Source organism: Pan paniscus, chromosome 9 (assembly GCF_029289425.2).
Source record: "Pan paniscus chromosome 9, NHGRI_mPanPan1-v2.0_pri, whole genome shotgun sequence".
In the NCBI taxonomy this organism is placed as follows: domain Eukaryota; kingdom Metazoa; phylum Chordata; class Mammalia; order Primates; family Hominidae; genus Pan; species Pan paniscus.
Window position 1 is genome coordinate 134,355,088 of NC_073258.2, and position 19,635 is coordinate 134,374,722.

Below are 19,635 nucleotides of genomic sequence, written 5' to 3' on the forward strand. Positions count from 1 at the left end.
GGTAAAACAAAAAAATGACTAAAGGTGAGGAAGTAGAGACGTAGAGTTTAGAACACTCTTTTGAAATGTTTAGATGGGTATGAGAGAGAAAAATACAAAAGTAACTAGATTCGGATTCAGAATCAACGGAGGCTTGTTTAATTTGTTTATTGTTTTTGAACTGGAGAGACTTAGATATCTACAGAGGGTAAGGACGTGAGACCATTAGAAAGAAAACAAAACAGGTTGGGCACGGTGGCTCACACCTGTAATCCCAGCACTTCGGGAGGCCAAGGAGGGCAGATCACCTGAGTTCGGGAATTTGAGACCAGCCTGACCAACATGGAGAAACCCCGTTTCTACTAAAAATACACAAAATTAGCCGGGCATGGTGCCACATGCCTGTAATCCCAGCTACTGAATCACTTGAACATGGGAGGCAGAGGTTGTGGTGAGCCGAGATTGTGCCATTGCACTCCAGCCTGGGCAACAAGAGTGAAACTCTGTCTCAAAAAAGAAAAAGAAGAAAGAAAGGAAACAAAACACCACAAAGAGAGAGAACAGTAATTGTCAATGTAGGATATGGAGTCAACACGGAAAGACGGGGAAGGGGAGGTGAAGAGTCGCAGACAGAGGGGCTGACCTTGAACAGAAGACACACTTCATTTTCTCGATTAAAAGAAGATAAGTAGGAGTAGATGTGGCTACATGTCATTTAGGGTGACATACAGGATGTTATCAGCAAAGGAAGAGGTGAGCTAGTCTTCCAAAATTGAGTGGAGTTGAGGTTGACCAGGCAATAAGATCTAAGCCCATAGTAATAACTGCTAAAATTATTAATGCTGATTTATAAATATTAACTAATTCAATTCTACGAAAAACTAAGAGCTTCATAAGGAAGAAGCCCTATGTATTATTATTGCCATTTTCAAAAGTAAGGAGTCCGAGGGACAAAGACGTTAATTAGGTAAACCATCCAGGTCATACAACTAGCAAGTGAGGCCAGGACTGAAGGAGGCCACGCCCTCCAGTGCTATGGTACACTACATAGGTATGTTAAATTAAGTCCAAATCTTTGCTTTTTTGCTGGAAGATTTAAGCTGGGGCACAAAATATACGGGTTTATCAAAGCAAGCAGGAGTGCATCGCCAACTATCTCACTGGAGTTCATCAAAGTTCTGTTGCTTCTGTTCACCGCAGCCTATTGATCTCTGCTGGAGAAGTCACCGCAACCTGGCCCAACATGCCAGCCCTCCATCAGGGGTAATTTATAAGCCTGTAGAGAGAGGCTGTGAAGCTGATGAACCCAGCTGGCGGGTGGAGCGGGTCCCATGATTGATTCACTCGCCGCTCGTCTGCTCAGCCATTTCACCCTGATCAGGCTATGCTGCCTGGCTCGCCACATTCATCCATCACCCCGTAAATATCATCAACGCCGCAGGCCGCAGCACCATCTTTCGTATGTTGTTTTCTTTTTACGTGGGACCCTGGAAGCGCTGGGGCTTATCTCTGCCCCGCCCTTGGATGCCAACCTCCACAGCCATACCTGCGAGAGACCCCTGACGAGAGATGCCGGTGAACCAGGTGGCAAATGTGAAGCACACATTGAGAATCCAATCTGGGAGGGCTTCCAGGTGAGCCTTCCTAAGCTGGACATGGGGGTGAAGGAGCCTGCACCTGCTAACAACCGCAGCACAGGCAAGCACACGTTGTAAACGTCTTCCCCTGGAGTAGGCTTTCAGATAATGCCCTATATATCCCCAAAATATAGTGGCATGTCCTTCTGTTTCCCTGCAACAGCCTTTAGTTGTCACTTACAAACAGCTACAAAATGCTGTCAGGGAGCCAGCAGAGGTTTTGTAGGGAGAGAACCACGCACATTGTCACAGAATTGTACAGAAAACAAGTAAAAAGGGTGAAAAGGGAGAGTGTGAAGAAAGAGAACTTGATGTTTCATCCATACATCACAGCCAGGCTGGAGTTTCAGCGTTACGCACTCTTAAAGCCAAAAGTTAATCTTATCTCCTGTGCAACTTCACAAACAAAACATCTCGACCAGAGAGAAATGAGGCAGGAATCTTCCCCATACATAAACTTCCTGGTGCGCAGACCAGACCCCAGTCCCAGACAGAGGTGCTCGCTCCCCGGAGCACAGCAACTGCCTCACTGCTGTGTCCCTCCCCAGGAAGGCCCACTCCCTGGAGCACTGCAACTGCCTCACTGCTGTGTCCCTCCCCAGGAAGGCCCACTCCCCGGAGCACTGCAACTGCCTCACTGCTGTGTCCCTCCCCAGGAAGGCCCCTGCCAGAGGGGCGGCCTTGCTAAGGGATCAGCAAGGTAGAACAAAGGCCTGACCTGTTGCACCAATCAGGGACAACTCTGAAGGACAATGCCAGCTTCCAGGACCCCCTGTGGGGTCAGCTGAGGCCTCTGACCTGACTATAGAGCCACTGGGCCCTGCTTCCCTCCCTCCCAGAGAGGGCTGTATCCAAGAGCACTCCTGATAAACCTCCTGCTCTCAAATCACTGCCTTGGACACAGTGTTTCCCCAGGAACATGTCTCATGGCACTTAGGAAATGGAGTCCATGGAGTTGAAAGGTGACTAAGATACTAAATATATCAGAACCAATTGCAATGTTGGGGACAGTAGGATGTCTTCTAAACCCGACTAAGAAAATAACCACTGTTCACAGTGAAACAAGAATGCTTTAAGTAAGAGAATAATAGCTTCTTGAAAATGATTTATTAACTGCTACATACATCAACAGAGAGTTTGTGCGATCCTTCCCTCGTCTGGGTCAAGCGTATTCACCTGAGATTGTCTTGGAGGAAGGCCACTGGCTCTTTCTCTTATGTCCCCCAGGTGCTGGAGATGACACTGGCCTCTGCCTGTATGGAAACAGCCTATAGAAAAAAATAGAAGAAGAAGGAAAGAAAAAACAGGAAGAAGAGATTTTAGGATTGGTGAGTGATAGGAGATGGCTTGGTGAGGAAAGGATTAAAAGACATCCATTTGACATGAGGGTCACCAGGGAAACGTGTCACCGCTGTGCTTCCTTGGCCATGAAGCCAGGTTGGCTCTGCAGCTTGGAGGTGCATTTGTCTGGACACACATAGCCACCAGCACCACCAATCAACTGCATGTGGAACAACTGACAGCCCTCTGGGTGTTTTGGAGTCATTCGGCTTTACCTGGAAAGGTGCTGTAAAAAGTAACTAAAGCTGGATGTGTCACACCTGGTCTTAGCGTGAGCCACTTGGCATCACTGGATGTCCATTATCTCACTCATTTATGTGAAATGCCAGTTCCCTCGGGCCTCGAGTTTGCCACCCCTCTTTTAAAATTTTAGATTCAAGGAGCACATGCGCAGGGGTATTTTTTGTTTTTGTTTTTGTTTTTTGTTTTTTTTGAGGTAGAGTTTCACTCTCCCCCAGACTGGAGTGCAGTGGCATGATCTCGGCTCACTGCAACCTCCGCCTCCCGGGTTCAAGTGATTCTCGTTCCTCAGACTCCTGAGTAGCTGGGATTGCAGGTGCCCACCATCACACCCGGCTAATTTTTGCATTTTTAGTAGAGATGGGGCTTTGCCCTATTGACCAGGCTGGTCTCAAACTCCTGGCTTTCTGCCTGCCTCGGCCTCCCAAAGTGCATGTGCAGGTTTTTACATGGATATATTGCATGGCTGAGGTTTGGGCTTCAACTGAACTGTCACCCAGATAGTGAACATAGTACCTGATAGGTAGATGTTTGGCATTTTCTTCTGTCCTTCCCTGCCCCCTCTATAGCCTCCAGTGTCTACTGCTCTTGTCTTTAGGTCCATGCCCAGTGTTTAGTTCCCCCATATAAGTCAGAACATGTGATATTTGGTTTTCTGTTCCTGCACTAATTCATTTAGGATAATGGCCTCCAGCTGCATCCATGCTGCTGCAAAGGACTTGATTTCATTCTTTGTTATGGCTGCATAGTATTCCATGGTTGCCACACCTTTTTGATTGACCTTTGACAGAACTTTCTACATGCTGGATTTTATATCTTGTTAAGCAGATGTATTGATCCAATTTTTGTGGTCAGCTCAATGGCACAGGAACTAGAAGAACGTGCTAGAAAGCATATTAAACACAAGAGCCTCCTCCAGAAATGGTGATGCCTTTCATAGTAATCTAAGGGGTAAGAAAGGAAAAGGATGGATAAGTAAGCTCACTCTTAGAAAGAATACAAGGAAGCAGAAGGCAGCAGGAGATGGCAGCTGGAGACGGCCAAAATTACTGACATTCTGGTCAGTGTGAGTGAATTTAAGGGCAAAGAAACAACTTCTATATGTCCTTTAAAAACCTCAATTACGAAGGTTTGCCTCCTCCAAGGAGGTGTCACCGAAGCAACTCTGGTCCCAGAAAATAAACCCACCGTGTTTCTTCCCGGTTTCCAGCGGTTCTCAAGCGCCAGCGCTGCTCAGGCAAAGGAGGAAAACAGCTTCCCTATTTAGTCCTCCTGCCGGATTCCAGTTTCTTTTGGTGTCCTCCTTCCCAGCCAGGCCTTTCATGATACTTGAGCCAGAGTAGGTTTTGCGGATAGCGTGGGTTAAGAGGCCATTTTCCCTGGATTTTAGTAGCGCCTTGGGCCGCCATGTTACATGCTCTGCCCGCCATGTTACATGCTCTGCCCGCCATGTTACATGCTCTGCCCGCCATGTTACATGCTCTGCCCGCCATGTTACATGCTCTGCCCGCCATGTTACATGCTCTGCCCGCCATGTTACATGCTCTGCCCGCCATGTTACATGCTCTGCCCGCCATGTTACATGCTCTGCCCGCCATGTTACATGCTCTGCCCGCCATGTTACATGCTCTGCCCGCCATGTTGCATGCTCTGCCCGCCATGTTGCATGCTCTGCCCGCCATGTTACATGCTCTGCCCGCCATGTTACATGCTCTGCCCGCCATGTTACATGCTCTGCCCGCCAATATTCCCGTGTTTGTGTTGCTTAATCTTCGACATTGACAGAGGGTGTGTCCGTAAGATTCTCCACCATTAAAAATGAAGCTTAATATGTTACTTAGAAGTGAGTGCTATTATTTCCCAAATGCACTCCCCTCCTCAATTTCATTTCTAAAATACATCTGACAGGCAACCGGCAGTCTAAGGGATATTGCAGAAAGTGAGACCTAGTATAATTACATGAAAATTACAAAATTCTGTCCGTCATCCTCCTGCCCAAGCTCTTGGTCTCAGGCTCCTCCTCATCTTCGTCATAAAAAGCCCAGCAATCGCTCAGAACTGCTCGCTAAAAATCAGAGGTAAGCAGCGCCTAGCTCAGCAAGGCAGCAGGTCTCTCATGGGCGAGCCCCTACTTAGAGTCTCACTTCTTTTGTTTTGCCTCTACTGTACCATTAATCCTGGCTCAGTCACAAACCTCCCAGGTGCCTCGATTTTTCTGTCTCAAATGGCGGTAATATAAAAAAGCAGGTAATTTAAATAATATGGGAATCGTTCAAGAAACGGTAGGAGAAAATGTACTATTGCTGTTATTTCTGGATTAATCTGTTCTTAATATATTACATTAAGACATTAATCCCCCGGCCCACCCAGACTTTTCTTAGAATTTTTTTTTTTTAATTTTTATTTTTTGAGACGGAGTCTCACTCTGCCACCCAGGCGGGAGTGCAGTGGTAAGATCTCGGCTCACTGCAACCTCCGCCTCCCGGGTTCAAACGATTCTCCTGCCTCAGCCTCCTGGAATTTTTTAAAGCTTCCGGTTTTTAGGTAAATATTGCAGCTGCCTTCTACGGGGGAGAAAAGACTATCTGTGTGAGAGGAGGGTGGAGACAGCGCTAGCAGGAAAGACACAGCTCAGACAGGGGTGCCCAGAGACATCATAGACCCTGGGGGGACTTGCAGCCACAGAGAAGCCACCAGGACCCAGCCATGCACCACAGAGGACAGCCAAGAGTCGGGGGCCAGTATGCATCAAGTGTGTTTATTCAAGGGAAGGAACAGGGGAGGAAAATCAGCTACTAGCTTCTGCATCTCCTCTCAGATGTCCCCAGATGGAATGTGACTTTGCTCTCCTGACTGGGAGGGCTGCTCTGAAAACATGACATAGAGAGCAGTCACAGGAGGACAGGGTAACTCATCACACAGGATCACCTTTCTATCGGGGTAGTTTTTGTAGGTAGGAGGCCAGATGCAATAACAACTTACTGCCAAACTTACTCCAGCAGGCGTTGGAAATCTTTTCCGGATCAGGTGGCTTCTGTGAGCTGGACGGCAGCCCGGCCGCCAAGATGATAACTGAGTTGACTCTGCTGCTCCCCAGTCTCCACATCTAGTTCATCTCCATCACTGGAGTCACGCTGGTGATTACATTCTTCCATCCTGGGTTCTGCTCATGTGTCTGCTAAATGGAACAGTTAATTCAATAAGCCCCATTTCATTATCAATAGCGTTTTCCTCAAATCATTCTGTTGGCTAAGATTTTTCTCTTATTGTGGCTACATTCCTTTTGTTATGAGAATCACTATTATTCATGTTAGTCAGTCGCACTACTAATAATGCTCTGTGTCACAGCCAAAATCATCAGTGATCAACTCGCGGAAAAGTCATCTTAGTGCAGTGTTCCCATGTCACCAAACAGCAAATCCTGGCAGGAAACCATGAAAAGAACAGAGAAAGGTTACTGTGTTTCCCATCACCCTTTGGACTTAATTTGTCAGGAAAGAGCCTTTACTGAAAACCCCGGGGTGTAGAGCAGTGTGACAAGGACGCAGAATGTGTGGGCTCGCTCAGAGACCCCTGCACCTCCACACTGGGAAGCCAAGCCCCATGGCAGCCCAGTTGCTGGTAAGATGAAACCCTCCAAAGCCAAGCTGTCAACAGGGATTGCGCCACCAAAAGTGAAAAAGGAAAGAGAAAAAAAATCTTTTCAAGCACACTGGACTTGACTAAATCTCCAGAGCTCTGGAAGAAGTTTGGGTGAAAAGAATCATATCACAGGGGCTTTGTGAAGAACAACAGGCATCCTCCGCTCCATGAATCTGACCAAACAAAACCTTCAGAAAGTTCGAGTATGATCCTAATGTCCACAGCCTCTGGGATGCTCCATGCAAGAGGCGGAGGACAGTGGGGTGTCAGGGGACCGGAGAGTAGAAACTATTTTGCAGGAAAAACTAAGTAAATACGTGTTGGGTGGCTCTGCCACAGTGAGCCCAGGAGTAGAGAGAGAGACCAAGGTTAGCAGCCCTAGTTGTCACTTGAATGACTTCCCCGTGTTGCCATCAGCCTTTATTCTGTAGGAAGTTGTCAGTTCAACTCTTCGATGGGCAGGTTTGTTATCAGCAAGCGGTTTACAGCCCTTGGGCTCTGCATTAATTAAAACGGCTTTGTGCCCAGCCTTATTCATTAGCACGCTGCTTCCTTAATCACTGCCTCTTCAGCCACCAGGACAATCTATAAATCTCCTCATATATGAAATAATGAAGTGGAATGGTTCAATTTATTACAATGTAATAAGTCAGGAGAATGTGGAGGTGGACAAGGCGGCGTGGAAGCGGTTGCCTGCCCAGAGCCCTCCCTCCTCATTTCCTGACACGCAGCAGCAGTCGGAATCTGCCTGGGTCCCCGCCTGTCCCAGACTCTTATGCCCTTTGCGTCTGTCATCCAGACAGGCAGACCCCAGAAGAAAGAATGGCTGGAGAGGAGCAGAAACAGTCCTAAAGGGTGCTGCAGGGCTGGCGGCTTACTCCACAAAGCTGGGGTCTCTGGAAGAGGGCGTTCACACCTAGGGTCTCATTAACTCTTCCAGAGCCCCCTCAAGTGGATCATGCAGAGACACTACCTCCTCTTCATGCAGTGAGGCTCCACGAGCAGAAGTCACCCAGCCAGAGGCAAACAGTGAGTGCGCAAGGAAGAGGTTCCTCCTTCACTCTTCTACGCAGAAGCCTGAACTCTCTAGTGTGCGCAGGAGCCTCCCCTACCTGAGCAAAAGAACACCTTGGAGCTTTCAGAACTTGCAACACTCAGCCCCCACCCAGATGAAATACAGCCGACTCTACAAGATGAGGCCAGGGGACCAGCAATTATCAAGGGCTCCTTGATTAATTCTAATGCGCGCCCTGTTGAGAGCCACATGCTCCCTCTTGTAAGAATCACGGGAGTGCTGATTCAAGAGGCAGATTCCCAGGCTCCTCCCCTGGAGGGCTGGCTGATTAGTTTGGGGGTGTACAGCCCAAGAATGAACATTTTTATCAAGTTCCCTAAAAGATTCTTAGGACAAGGCACCTTTGGTAAAGACTGAGCTGTCTCTAAAACATCTAGCCCTTGCTCTCCCATCCCACCTCCTAAGTCAATGGTGCTCAATTCCTCCCCGACTTCGAGACATGTGGTAGATGCCATTTGTGTGACTGACACACTTCCACCAGAGAAGCCAGATTTTCCTAAGACTGTGATAAATATAATAAACACCATGACTGTGTGAGTTTCTGCATGCTAACTATAAACTCCTTCCTTCTTTCATTCACTGATTCCTAAGCATCCCATACCCCCAGAGCTCTGCCTTAAGTGGCTCTGCTGGCTTACAAAGGTGGGGTGTCCAGGTTCTGCCCATTCCTCCCTTGTTTTCCATCTCTGAGGTGCCCTATGACCAGAAACTAGAAGCACAGCCTGACTCATAGATGCAATCAGTGAGATGCTTCAGATCAGAGACCTGTGCCAATAGAATCAGCTAAACGGGAGCCCTGGGAGGCCGACATCCACAAATTGATTCACTCCAGAAGTTCACCGCAGCTTCCAGGAATGAAGCTCCCGGTTTGACATGCTTGTCCAGAGATAACCCCAAGCCAGGCATTGAGGAGTGGCGACACCAATTTGAGGAGGAAACGGCTGAGCCACGCAGCTGTCCAGATGCAGCCGTTTGCCATCTGTGCTGCTGAGCGGCTTTATTCCTTGGCTTGCTTGATGTGGTCAGCAACCGCCAGACGTCACCAACTTCCCGTCCACCGGCTTTCCCTGACATCCTCTGGAAAAAGGGGGCAGCTCTGCAGCTCCACAGCCAGGTGTGCCCCACCTGGCCTCTCCAACCTATGCCAGGCTCTTCCTCCTGGAAAGATGGAGAGGGAGGGTCCCAGGAGCCAGCACAGTCCTTGGGGGCACAGGCAGCAGGTGGGCAGCGCAAGGAGGGAGCGACACAGGCCAGGAAAAGCCATCCCTCGATGACGTTTTTCTGTCCAAGAGATTCCTCATGGAGTTGTGAACATGGGACAATATACATGGCTCCAATTCCTTGGGATCCAAATGCCATTCAGCCAGGAAAAGGCAGAAACAAGGTGTGTAGCAAATAGCATTGCTGCTTACCACAAGGGCTGTCAGCCCACCCCACACTCTCTGCTGCTTTCTTTTTTCTCCTTCTTACTATATTACATGGTATGGACTGATCGTTTTGTCTTTTTAGTATTCTTGTGTTGACGCCCTAACTCCTAAAGTGAGAGTAGTACTTTAGGGCCTTTGGGAGGTGATCAGGTCATGAGGGTGGAGCCCTCATGAATGAAATTAGTGCCCTTATGGGAAGAGACAGGAGAAAGATTGCCCCCTTTCTCTGTCTCTCTCTTTTTCTCTTCCTCCCTCGAACCCTCCCTCTCTCTGCCACGTGAGGACTCAGGGAGAAGACAGCCATCTGCAAACCAGGAAGCAGCCCTCACCAGACACCAGCTCTGCCAACGCCTTGATCTTGGACTTCCCAGTTTCCAGACTGTGAGAAACAGAGGTCTGTTGTTTAAGCCTCCCAGGCTATGGTAATTTGTATAGCAGCTCTAGCTAAGACACAGCACTTATCACCTGCTAATCTACTATCACATTTGCAAATTTGGTGTGCTTATTTTTTATTATCTATCTCCTCCCGCTAGCAGATAAGCCCCACAAGGGCTGGGAACATGGTTTGTTTTGTTTAGTGATGTGTGCTCATTGCTGTCAACAGTGCCTGGCACATTGGAGGACTCCACAGCTACACAGTGAGTGACAGTAAGCGCAGGAGAGACTGGACAGCATCAGTGGGAATCACCCACCCCCCATCTTGTCCCAAGAGAACGGAGACACATGAGGGAGAGAAAGTATGTGCACTTTTCATACCTCTGCCTGTCCTGGGTATTCAGAGGGCTTCAGGCTATCATCATAATCCATAAACAAACTAAGAAACCACGAGGTCAAGCTGCCAGCTGATATTCAGGCTGGCATCCTATCACTCTCCATGGGAAAGACTCCACCACTTCCATCCCACGTTGAGAAATCAGATCCCCCAATGAAATATTGGTTGTTCTTGCTTAACCAGGTGACAAATAACATGCTTAATAAATTATAAATGATAAAATATTGCAGAAAAGCCCAATATCAATTTTAATACTTTAAAATGATTTATTAATATGCTTCCATACTGTTTGCTGTGTCTGTTATTTCTCACGTTCCCACGACACACTGTGAATAAGGAAGGGGAACTTGACAAGGTGAGTAAAGGGAGACATGAGGCTGCCTTGACAGGTGGGGTGTGATGAGTGATGCGAGCATAGGCAGGATCAAAAGAGAAAAGATACCACTGCTCCAGGTCCCAGAAATGTTTCCAGAGAATTCTAAATATTCACGAAACACTCTTGCCATCTCCCCTTTCCAGGAGATGCCAAAAGATCACAAAGCCTTTTGTGAAGGCTTTTCTAACCCTGTCTCCTTCTAGGAAAACCACTTATTCTGTTGATTCCCCACTGGACTGCATTGAGTACCTGCCTCTGACATGGCCCCTCTCATACAGGAGCCAAGGAGACCATTCACTTTGGATGGATGGATGGATGGATGGATGGATGGATGGATGGATGAATGGATGATGGTTGGATGGGTGGATGGGTGGGTGGATGAATGGATGATGGTTGGATGGGTGGATGGGTGGGTGGATAGGTAGATAGGTGGGTGGATGGATGGGTAGAAGGGTGGATGGATGGGAGGATGGGTGGAAGGGTGGATGGGTGGGTGGGTGGGTGGATGGATGGATGATGGGTGGGTGGATGGGTAGATGGATGAATGATGGGTGGATAAGTGGGTGGATGGGTGGGTGGGTGGTGGATGGATGATGGGTGGGTGGGTGAATGGATTGATGAATGATGGGTGGGTGAGTGTATAGATGGGTGATGGGTGGATAGGTGGATGGGTGGGTAGATGGGTGGGTACATTATTTGGTTTATGGGTTTCTTTCCTCACTCAGCCTCTCTCTACTCACTTGTAGACTGTGCTCTCTAGCATAGGGACCAAGACCATCCTCAGAAGGGCACTAGACTTGGGACAACGCATCCTTTGTAGTGCAGAAGTCGGCCCAAATAACTGCACATAGTAAAATGACACCTCAGCCCTAGCAACTTTCGTTTAAAGACCGAAATTTGAAAATCAATGCAGAAAGGCATTTAGGAAAGGGGAGTGGGCAGCCCCTTTGCACTTCCCCACCCACCCCCTCAACCCCAAGGTGGGAGTGGTGTTTCTAGTTGTCTCCTGACCCGAACACAGTGTGGAATCTCATAGGTGTTTAACACGCGTTTGTTGAGTGGATTCAGGTGCTGCGGAAGCTCTCTCCAGAGCTTAGGAGCTTAGCCGGGAGGTAGTATGGCATCAAGGTCTCGGGGCTCAGACCCTGGAGCAGCATGCCTGGGTTCACAGCCCCACACCTCACATCCTGCCAGGGCTGTGTGGTTTGGGCAAGGTTCATAACCTCTTGTGCCTCCATTTCTTCCGCTGGAAAATGGGAAATAATAAAAGTGCCTCCCACGTAGGGTTGTTGTGAAGATTGGATGTGTAAATACAGACACAGTGTTCAGAAGGGTTCTTGAGGCAGCCCATGCCGTGCAAGTGCCCACTGTCAGTAGTCTATGAGCATCGCATTTGAAGTCAGATGGTCTTGTGTTCCAGTCCTGCTCAGCCCTTTGCAAGTTCTGCCTCAGCCTCAGTGTGAGGAGGTTATTCAGGTCCCTTATGTGTAAAACGGGAATGATTCCATCCATATCAAAAAGCTGTCAAGAGGACTAAATTCATACAAAATTCAGCGTTTGACACGTTGTTAGTGCTCAAAGATAGCACTAATACAATCTTTTATTAATATTGATCACTATAACTAATTGTCGTTCGTATTTTTGGGTGGAAGACACAGGTTTAAAGAGCAGTCTGACTCTTCCTATTTGACCCAAACCTCTCAGCTGCCTCTTCCGCACGGTATGAGGCTTAGATTGTAAGTTTGTGTGTTTTGTGATCTGAGCCACATCACAGAACAGAATGCACAGTGGAAGGCCTGCTCTCCTGGGGGCAATTAGCGCCTGGCCTGCATGGGGCCCACATTTCTCTTAATGAGTCATCACAGCTAAGTTGTCTAGGACTCTTTTTCCCCATTTCCTGGTTCTAAAGCATAACAGACTAAAGGCAGAATTTGGATAAAACTGCTTTGCTTCCCCTGCCCCTAAAAGACAAAATAAACATATTGAGAAAGAAAGACACAGAGACAGGGACAGAGACAAGACGGGAAAATAGGAAGAGAGAGAGAAGCAGACAGGGAAGACACTCCAGAAGCAATAAGCTGAGCTTACACCAATGGGAGGGATGGCTTTGTGAATACAGGTGTAAACGGTGTCACCCTGAGCACAAAGCCAGCCGCCGGCTCACAAACCTATTAGCTGGTAAACAGCAATGTTCTGTAATTCCAGCTATTAAAAACAGCTTAAAGAGAAATCAAATCTTATTTAGCAGGGGTTGTAGGGGTCTTCTTGGACTATTTTAAAGTTTCATATTCATCTAAGCAGACAGGCTCTAATTCTTTCTTGGAGGCAATCGCATTTCCAAGCTTATTAAACATCCATTTAAAGGGGTGAGGAGGGCCTGTGAATGTTCCTTCCCCCCCACCCCGCCACGCAGACAATAGTGGGCCTATGAATGACTTTCTAAGTCAAGGGAAACTACAGGGACAGGTGGAATGTTTCCTGCAATTTGCATATGAAACAAGGTTGTCTCTGCTTTGCTGCCAGTGAAGAAGAAGCGATCATAATTAGGGAGAGGGTCTTTACACATCCTCAGTTCCTGAGGTCAGGCTATACATCATCACAAAAAAAGAGGTCTCTCAATCACTGAAGTATCGACGGTGGCTTTCTGTGCACGTGTGTATCAACTGTTCACACTGTGGCCATGTTCACAGAACCCCATGAACTTTCAGATGCTTATTTTGTTGAGACACTAGGGTCACCAGTCAGGGTAGAAAAGCTGGGCTCTTTTACAAGCCATCAAAAATATCTATGTGTTAAATGCTAAGTATCAGGGTTCAAAAGAGTCAGATAACATTTCTTCTGACTCTCAACATATGATTCTCAATATATGTCTGTTTAGTAGCTAAGAGCTAAATAAGCCTAAAAACAAAAAGATGACCTTGCAAGTCAGTCAGCTGGCAGATGAAAAATCAAATCAGGTCTCCATGCTCTCGGTCTGATAGTCCCACAACCAGATCAAATTACTTGTGTTCCTTCCCTTGGAAGTGCAATTCTTCATCTCAAAATCCCTTCAGTCTCAGACTTCTCAGAATAACTCTCCTGAACATAGGCGAGGAGGACGCTGCAGCCTAATTATCCTCTGCAACGACTGGTGAAGAATAGGTTCTTATTTGGTATTTTTCTTGATCACATAACAAACTGACAAGATCTTTTCAAGAATGACGCTGTTTGAATCCTTCCAAAAATAGAGTGCCTGCATCCACATTTCCAAGCTATATGAGAATTGCAACGCTAATGGGTCCCCAGGTCCCTGGAAATTCTAAGCAATGGGTCATTCTCTAGGCAGAAGAGAGACTCAATACACCTAGGCAAAAATGTCCCCCAAGTCCCCTCTAATTACCATTCACTTCCTGTATATCTCCTTTTTCATCACTGCTGATTACAGATACATCCATGTCTGAATAATATCTTTCCACTTTATAATCAGACAACTACCACTTACTCTGATAACCTGAGACACTCTAAGTATGATTTTGCCTGCAGAATACTCTGTCTGCGTTTGGTCTCTTTTCAGGGTTAGGCAAATTACTACATCCTTGGCAGCAGAAAGCTGACTGGAACAACATACTAAGAAGACACCTTGTCTAAGGTGAGACTTAGAGGACAGCTCTAAATACTTGGTGCTGAAAATTCCCATTCCCAGACGGCTGCGTGGAGGGGAATGCTGCATCCGTCCACCTCAAAGCTCCAGCTTCTCAGCTTCAGGCTCACACCAAGTCTCCCATAAGAAGCCAATCTGCTCATGATCTCTCTTCATGATGGGATTACTATTTCTTCATTTTATAATATTACACGACCCTCTAATTTAAAAGTTGCTCCCATCTATAGGGCCTCATGTCATTGGATTCAAACAGAAGCTTTGTAAGAGAATTTTCAGTGTCTCTAGTTTACAGTTGAGGAAAAAGAGACCAGAAGACCCTCCCCTGCCACAGCAGAGGGAGCGGGGCACTCTGGGATGGAGCTTGATTCTGTGTAGTAGGTGCACAGTCATAACAAAGAGACAGAGCGAGTCCTGGAAGTAAGCCTAGCACCAAAGACTGGGGTTCCAGCATCGATTCCGCCACCTCGCAGTCACCATGGATATGGAATCTAAATTCTCCAGGGCAGTGTTTGCAACTTGGCTGCAAATCGGAGCCGCGTGGGGAGCTTTCACAAAACTCATGCCTGGGCCCACCCCCAGCATTCTGATATAATTGGTCTGGGTAGCAGGAGTTTTTAAGGCTGCTCCAAGTAATGTTTCATGCAAACACAGTTGAGAAGACACTGCTCTAAGGCCTCAGTTTCTCCCCTGGTGAAAGGAGAGTCACAACATGCACCCCATAAAATCATAGTCCTACCAGCAAAATACAGGACAGTCCATAAAATGATTTGCACCACTTTAAGTGCATCAAAGGAGAATACAGAAGTGTTTCCAACCCATTCCAGATTGGCCCCCAAAGTGGTTTTCTCTCTTAACAATTTGCCTGCAGGGATCTAGGAAGGCTTTGGAATCCAACCAATATCAACCAATAGGATAACTTCCATCTAAGTTTCTTAGCCAAGTAAGACTTTTACATAAAGAAGAGCAGTGCTGAGACATGGCTACCTGATCCAGACTCCTTCCAGGCTCATACACTTTGCTCTCTCATCTACGCTGTTTGCTGGACTCTGCACTAGGCACTGTGCTGGGTGCTGTGGTGGAGAGAAAGATGAGGCACGCTACTGCCATCATGGAGCCAACAGCCCAGAGACCACCGATGGCCAGTGTTGTCATCAAACAATGCCCAACAAACAGGCAGGAGGAACTTGGAACTGCGACACAATTTTCCAAAGAGTGATGGCTTTGCAGGAGGGGAGGCATTTGCCCTGAGTCTTGAAGGAAGGGTACAAGTTTGCCATAGAGACAGAGTTATAGGAAAAGGCATAGCGTGTTCAGAGACTAGTTGACTCAGTAGAGGCTGAGAACTCTGCCTTCTTTGCTAAGGATCTGGACTTCTTATTCCCATTTTGCAGATTTAAAAACTGACATCCAGAGTTTAAGTAACAAGCTGAAGGCCACATGACAGTGGAGATTTAGATACAGTTTTTGAGCAAGGAAGTGGCATGGTTATATTTTTCTTTAGAAAGCTAATTCAAAGAACAGTTGGAAGAGGAACCAAAGGCAAGGAGCCCAGATGTGCAGCAGCACAAGGGAATGATGATGCCAGCCTGGACTAAGGTATTGGCAATGAGGGTGAAGATGAAAGACAGGCCCTGGGTCCTAGAGACATGCCTGGGAATTCGGAGTTTAGTGCTGATGATGTAAGAGAGAAATGAAGGGAACTAGGCTGTACCACAGGAACAGTTTGCATCATTCCACCCCAGCCCAGCCTCTCTGCAGACCCACATCCTGCCTGGTGACGTGTGTGCACTTATGCCAGGTCCATGTGCTTAGCTAACAGTGCTTCCTAAACTTTGAGATCTACACAAGTTGGTAATCACTTGAAAATTTCCAATTAAATGTAAAAAAAGAAAAAAAACAAGTAAATCTATTCTTTCTTTTGACTGCTCTATTGATTAAAATGAATGTCTGTGCTGGGACTGCTGAACCATGGAAAGCAATCTGTCTTGGATGGGTAACAGATCGTTAGGAAATCACTGGGTTGAAGGAAAAAGTCAAGAAAAAAATTTGCACAGATTCACGTGTGGGGGTGTCAGTGTGCCTATCTGTAGCTCCATAGCCGCGTATAGATATGTGCATTTCTATATATAGGGGACATATGCCACAGACTTCAATCAGCAGCCATGAGCCAAAGGCACAGGCAGGATTCCTGAGAGGGTGGCACCACCGAGGGTTCAGCAGACTCTGGGCGACACTGCTGGGTCCCCATGGGTGTGGATGGGGCACAAGGAGCTATTCAGATAATAAATTCAGCTCTCAAGCAGCTCCTAGCTGACGTGTGAGTTTGACAGAACCTACAACATTGTACTTCAAGACCATTCTCTGGGAAATTTGGAAAAACAAGTGGCATTAATATGTATGCTTCTAATTTCATCAAAATGTTAGTTATGAGAGCTAGTCTACATACAAGAAACCTCTTGCTTAAGAAGAGGGAAAAGAAAAAAATAAGAATGAACTCTCCGTTGCTATTCTTCACTGCCAAATAAAATAAGCTGTGGCCAATTCTGCAAGGTACACCTTAGAGTTTAAGTCAGAGTCAACCTATCCCAAGTTTCTGAAATGGATTGTTTGCCCTCCACAAATTCCCCTTCAATGGGGCAGGAATGGGAGGAAACCGGAGAGCGAGGCCTTCCATCAAAACGGATGAGTAGAAGCAAAGGGGGCAAGCCTCTCCTGTCCTGCCAGGGTGAATTGCTCTATCACGTGTTCACCAGCTCAGTTTGTCCAATTAGCACTAATATTTTCCCGGTGGACTCTCATAGGCAGCATCTACCCTCCCTCATGTAGAATCTTCATCTCTATGATCTGACCATTCTGCAACCCAAACTTATCCCTCTTTCCTTCCCTGGGGCTCTCTCTCTCCCATCAAAATTTAGGAACTCTGATTTCAGAACACTATTTTGGACCCGTTTGCTGGAACAGTGCATCTGCAGTGGGGCACTGGTGACTTCACCTCAGAGCAGCAGGAGGGAGGGGAGAAGCTTGGGCACAGTATCCTCTATCCTCCAGGTCATGTCTAAAGGAATGGAGATTCATTTGGAAAAAGTGAGTACACTCAACCATGTCTCGTCATGAAATTCACGTCTCCTTTGCTTTCTGGCTATGCAGCCTTGAGCACGTCATTTAAACTTTCTAGATTTCAGCTTTCTTATCTGTAAAATGGGGCTAATATTAATTATTATGATAGTAGCTGACAATAGCACTTGCAAATTGATTTATCCCTTTGATGAAGTTAAAGATTTTCTGAAAATCTGGAAGCAGTTTTTGACTTACTTGCTTTTGTTTAGCATCTGAGTGATGTGAGCTGGGTGATTGTCTAGCTACTCAGAGGGTCACAGTAAGGCCAAGTTGACTAAAAGCATGTAAAATTTTTAGAACAGTGCCTGATACAGAGTAACAATTGCTACTCTTCCCCCCATCCCGCCCCCACCACCCCTGCTCAGGTACTGAAGAATAATGATAGAAACTACATTTTCTCACAAAGAGTAAGAAATATAGTTGCACTGATACTATTAAACACTTGGTATTAAATACTGAGTCAAGAACACGGTACAGAGATACAGGAAGTCAGACAAAGGACCTCCCTAAAAAGTCTTGAAAAAGAATATGGGCAACGTCTCAATGGAATTGGAGGACGGGACCTAATGCCCCCTTAAAAGTTAAGAGCAGGCCGGGCGCGGTGGCTCACGCTTGTAATCCCAGCACTTTGGGAGGCCGAGGCGGGTGGATCACGAGGTCAGGAGATCGAGACCATCCTGGCTAACACGGTGAAACCCCGTCTCTACTAAAAATACAAAAAAATTAGCCGGGCGTGGTGGTGGGCGCCTGTAGTCCCAGCTACTCGGGAGGCTGAGGCAGGAGAATGGCGTGAACCCGGGAGGCGGAGCTTGCAGTGAGCTGAGAAAAAAAAAGTTAAGAGCATCCTATTTCTGTGAACTCTGCTGGTTCTGGGACTACAAACAGGCATGGCCCCTGCAGTGGACAAGCAGACCAGTGAGGGTGCCACCAAAGGCTGAACAGTCCCTGGCATGGAACAGGCACTCAATACTTAATGAATGAAAGACTCAAGAATGAATAAATGAATGAATGAAAGAAACTATAAAAATAATGCATACAAATTACCTGCATAGGAAATGCTTTTGAGAAATACCCTGCATAACATGGAAGTCCATTACCATTTTGAGCTTAATTAACCTTTTATTTCAATGAGTATTTTATTTAATACTCATTAGTAGCCATATAGAGGGTATAATAAATACATGGCATTTCTGAATGCACATAGAATATTCTAGTTTCCAAAAATGTCTAACGCATCTCAGAAAGGAGAGTGATGTACTCCATTTATGTTTTTATCTTTCCTTTCTTTGTAAATTTAGGGGGCTTTTGTTGTTGTTGTTGTTTGTTGTTGTTGTTGTTGTTTGTTTTTTGAGACAGAGTCTCGCTCTGTTGCCAGGCTGGAGTGCAGTGACGCGATCTCGGCTCACGGCAACCTCCGTATCCCAGGTTCAAGCGCTTCTCCTGCCTCAGCCTCCCAAGTAGCTGGGATTACAGACACGCACCACCACGCCGAGCTAATTTTTGTATTTTTAATAGAGACGGGGTTTCACCATGTTGGCCAGGATGGTCTCGATTTCTTGACCTCGTGATCCGCCCACCTTGGCGTCCCAAAGTGCTGGTATTACAGGTGTGAGCCACCGTGCCCGGCCAAATTTAGAGTTTTTAACAGATAAATTTGACTTTAAAAAATGGCGACCTCTAATAATTAAGTTTCTAGAAAGTATAATAAAAACCTAGAAAGTCTGTGAAAATAGATTAAATGATACATGCATAAAGGGTTCATTGGTTGCCTCTTTTAATTTGCTTTTCTCAATCAAGATGTGCCATCCTCCAGCTTAAATAGCTGTCAATAGCACCTGCAATTTGATTTATCTCTTGATGAAGTTAAAGATTTTCTGGAAATCTGGAAACAGTTTTCGAATCCTCGCTGTTGTTATTTAGCATCTGAGACTTGTGAACTGTTTTTCCCACTATTTTTCATCTTAGAATTCTAGCATCTGCATAAATTTGGAGAGCAACTTGCCTTCTCCTTAGATACACGAATATGGAAAATGCAACAGAAGTTGCTTATCATGCACTCAGGTTGAGTGAAGTTTTATCATAATGAAGCTAAATGAAATTCCCAAATTGCTCTGGTGGAGAGGAACGCCTTGATATTCCACTTGTGGAAAAGTGGCTCTATGCCAAAAATAAAGTCACATCAACCTCAGTACAGGAGAAATCAGAGTTTCTGCTCACAGCAGCAGCAGAGGAATCATCTGCAACACAGAGACTTTTGGGTTGTATGTAAGGCAGCCTTGCTGGATGGTCTTTAACAGGGTTTTGGTAGGGACATGGTAGAGGCTGGTTCCTAAACTCTTCAAACGTTTCTTCCCAGCCCTTTAACTTTGACCTCACGTGCAGAGAGTTG

The 19,635-nt window shown here is 46.5% G+C and overlaps 1 long non-coding RNA gene across 1 annotated transcript in view; it reads right to left on the reverse strand.

The window, feature by feature from the left end:
* Window positions 1-2,646: 2,646 nt before the first annotated feature.
* The window catches only part of LOC130540625 (uncharacterized), a 184,834-nt gene continuing 167,845 nt past the window's right edge, over window positions 2,647-19,635 (reverse strand). The window contains exons 3-4 of the long non-coding RNA XR_008954623.2: window positions 6,192-6,375; window positions 2,647-2,884 (exon numbers count right to left, since the gene is read on the reverse strand). This is a non-coding gene — a long non-coding RNA (uncharacterized LOC130540625). The remainder of the gene's footprint in view (window positions 2,885-6,191; window positions 6,376-19,635) is intronic.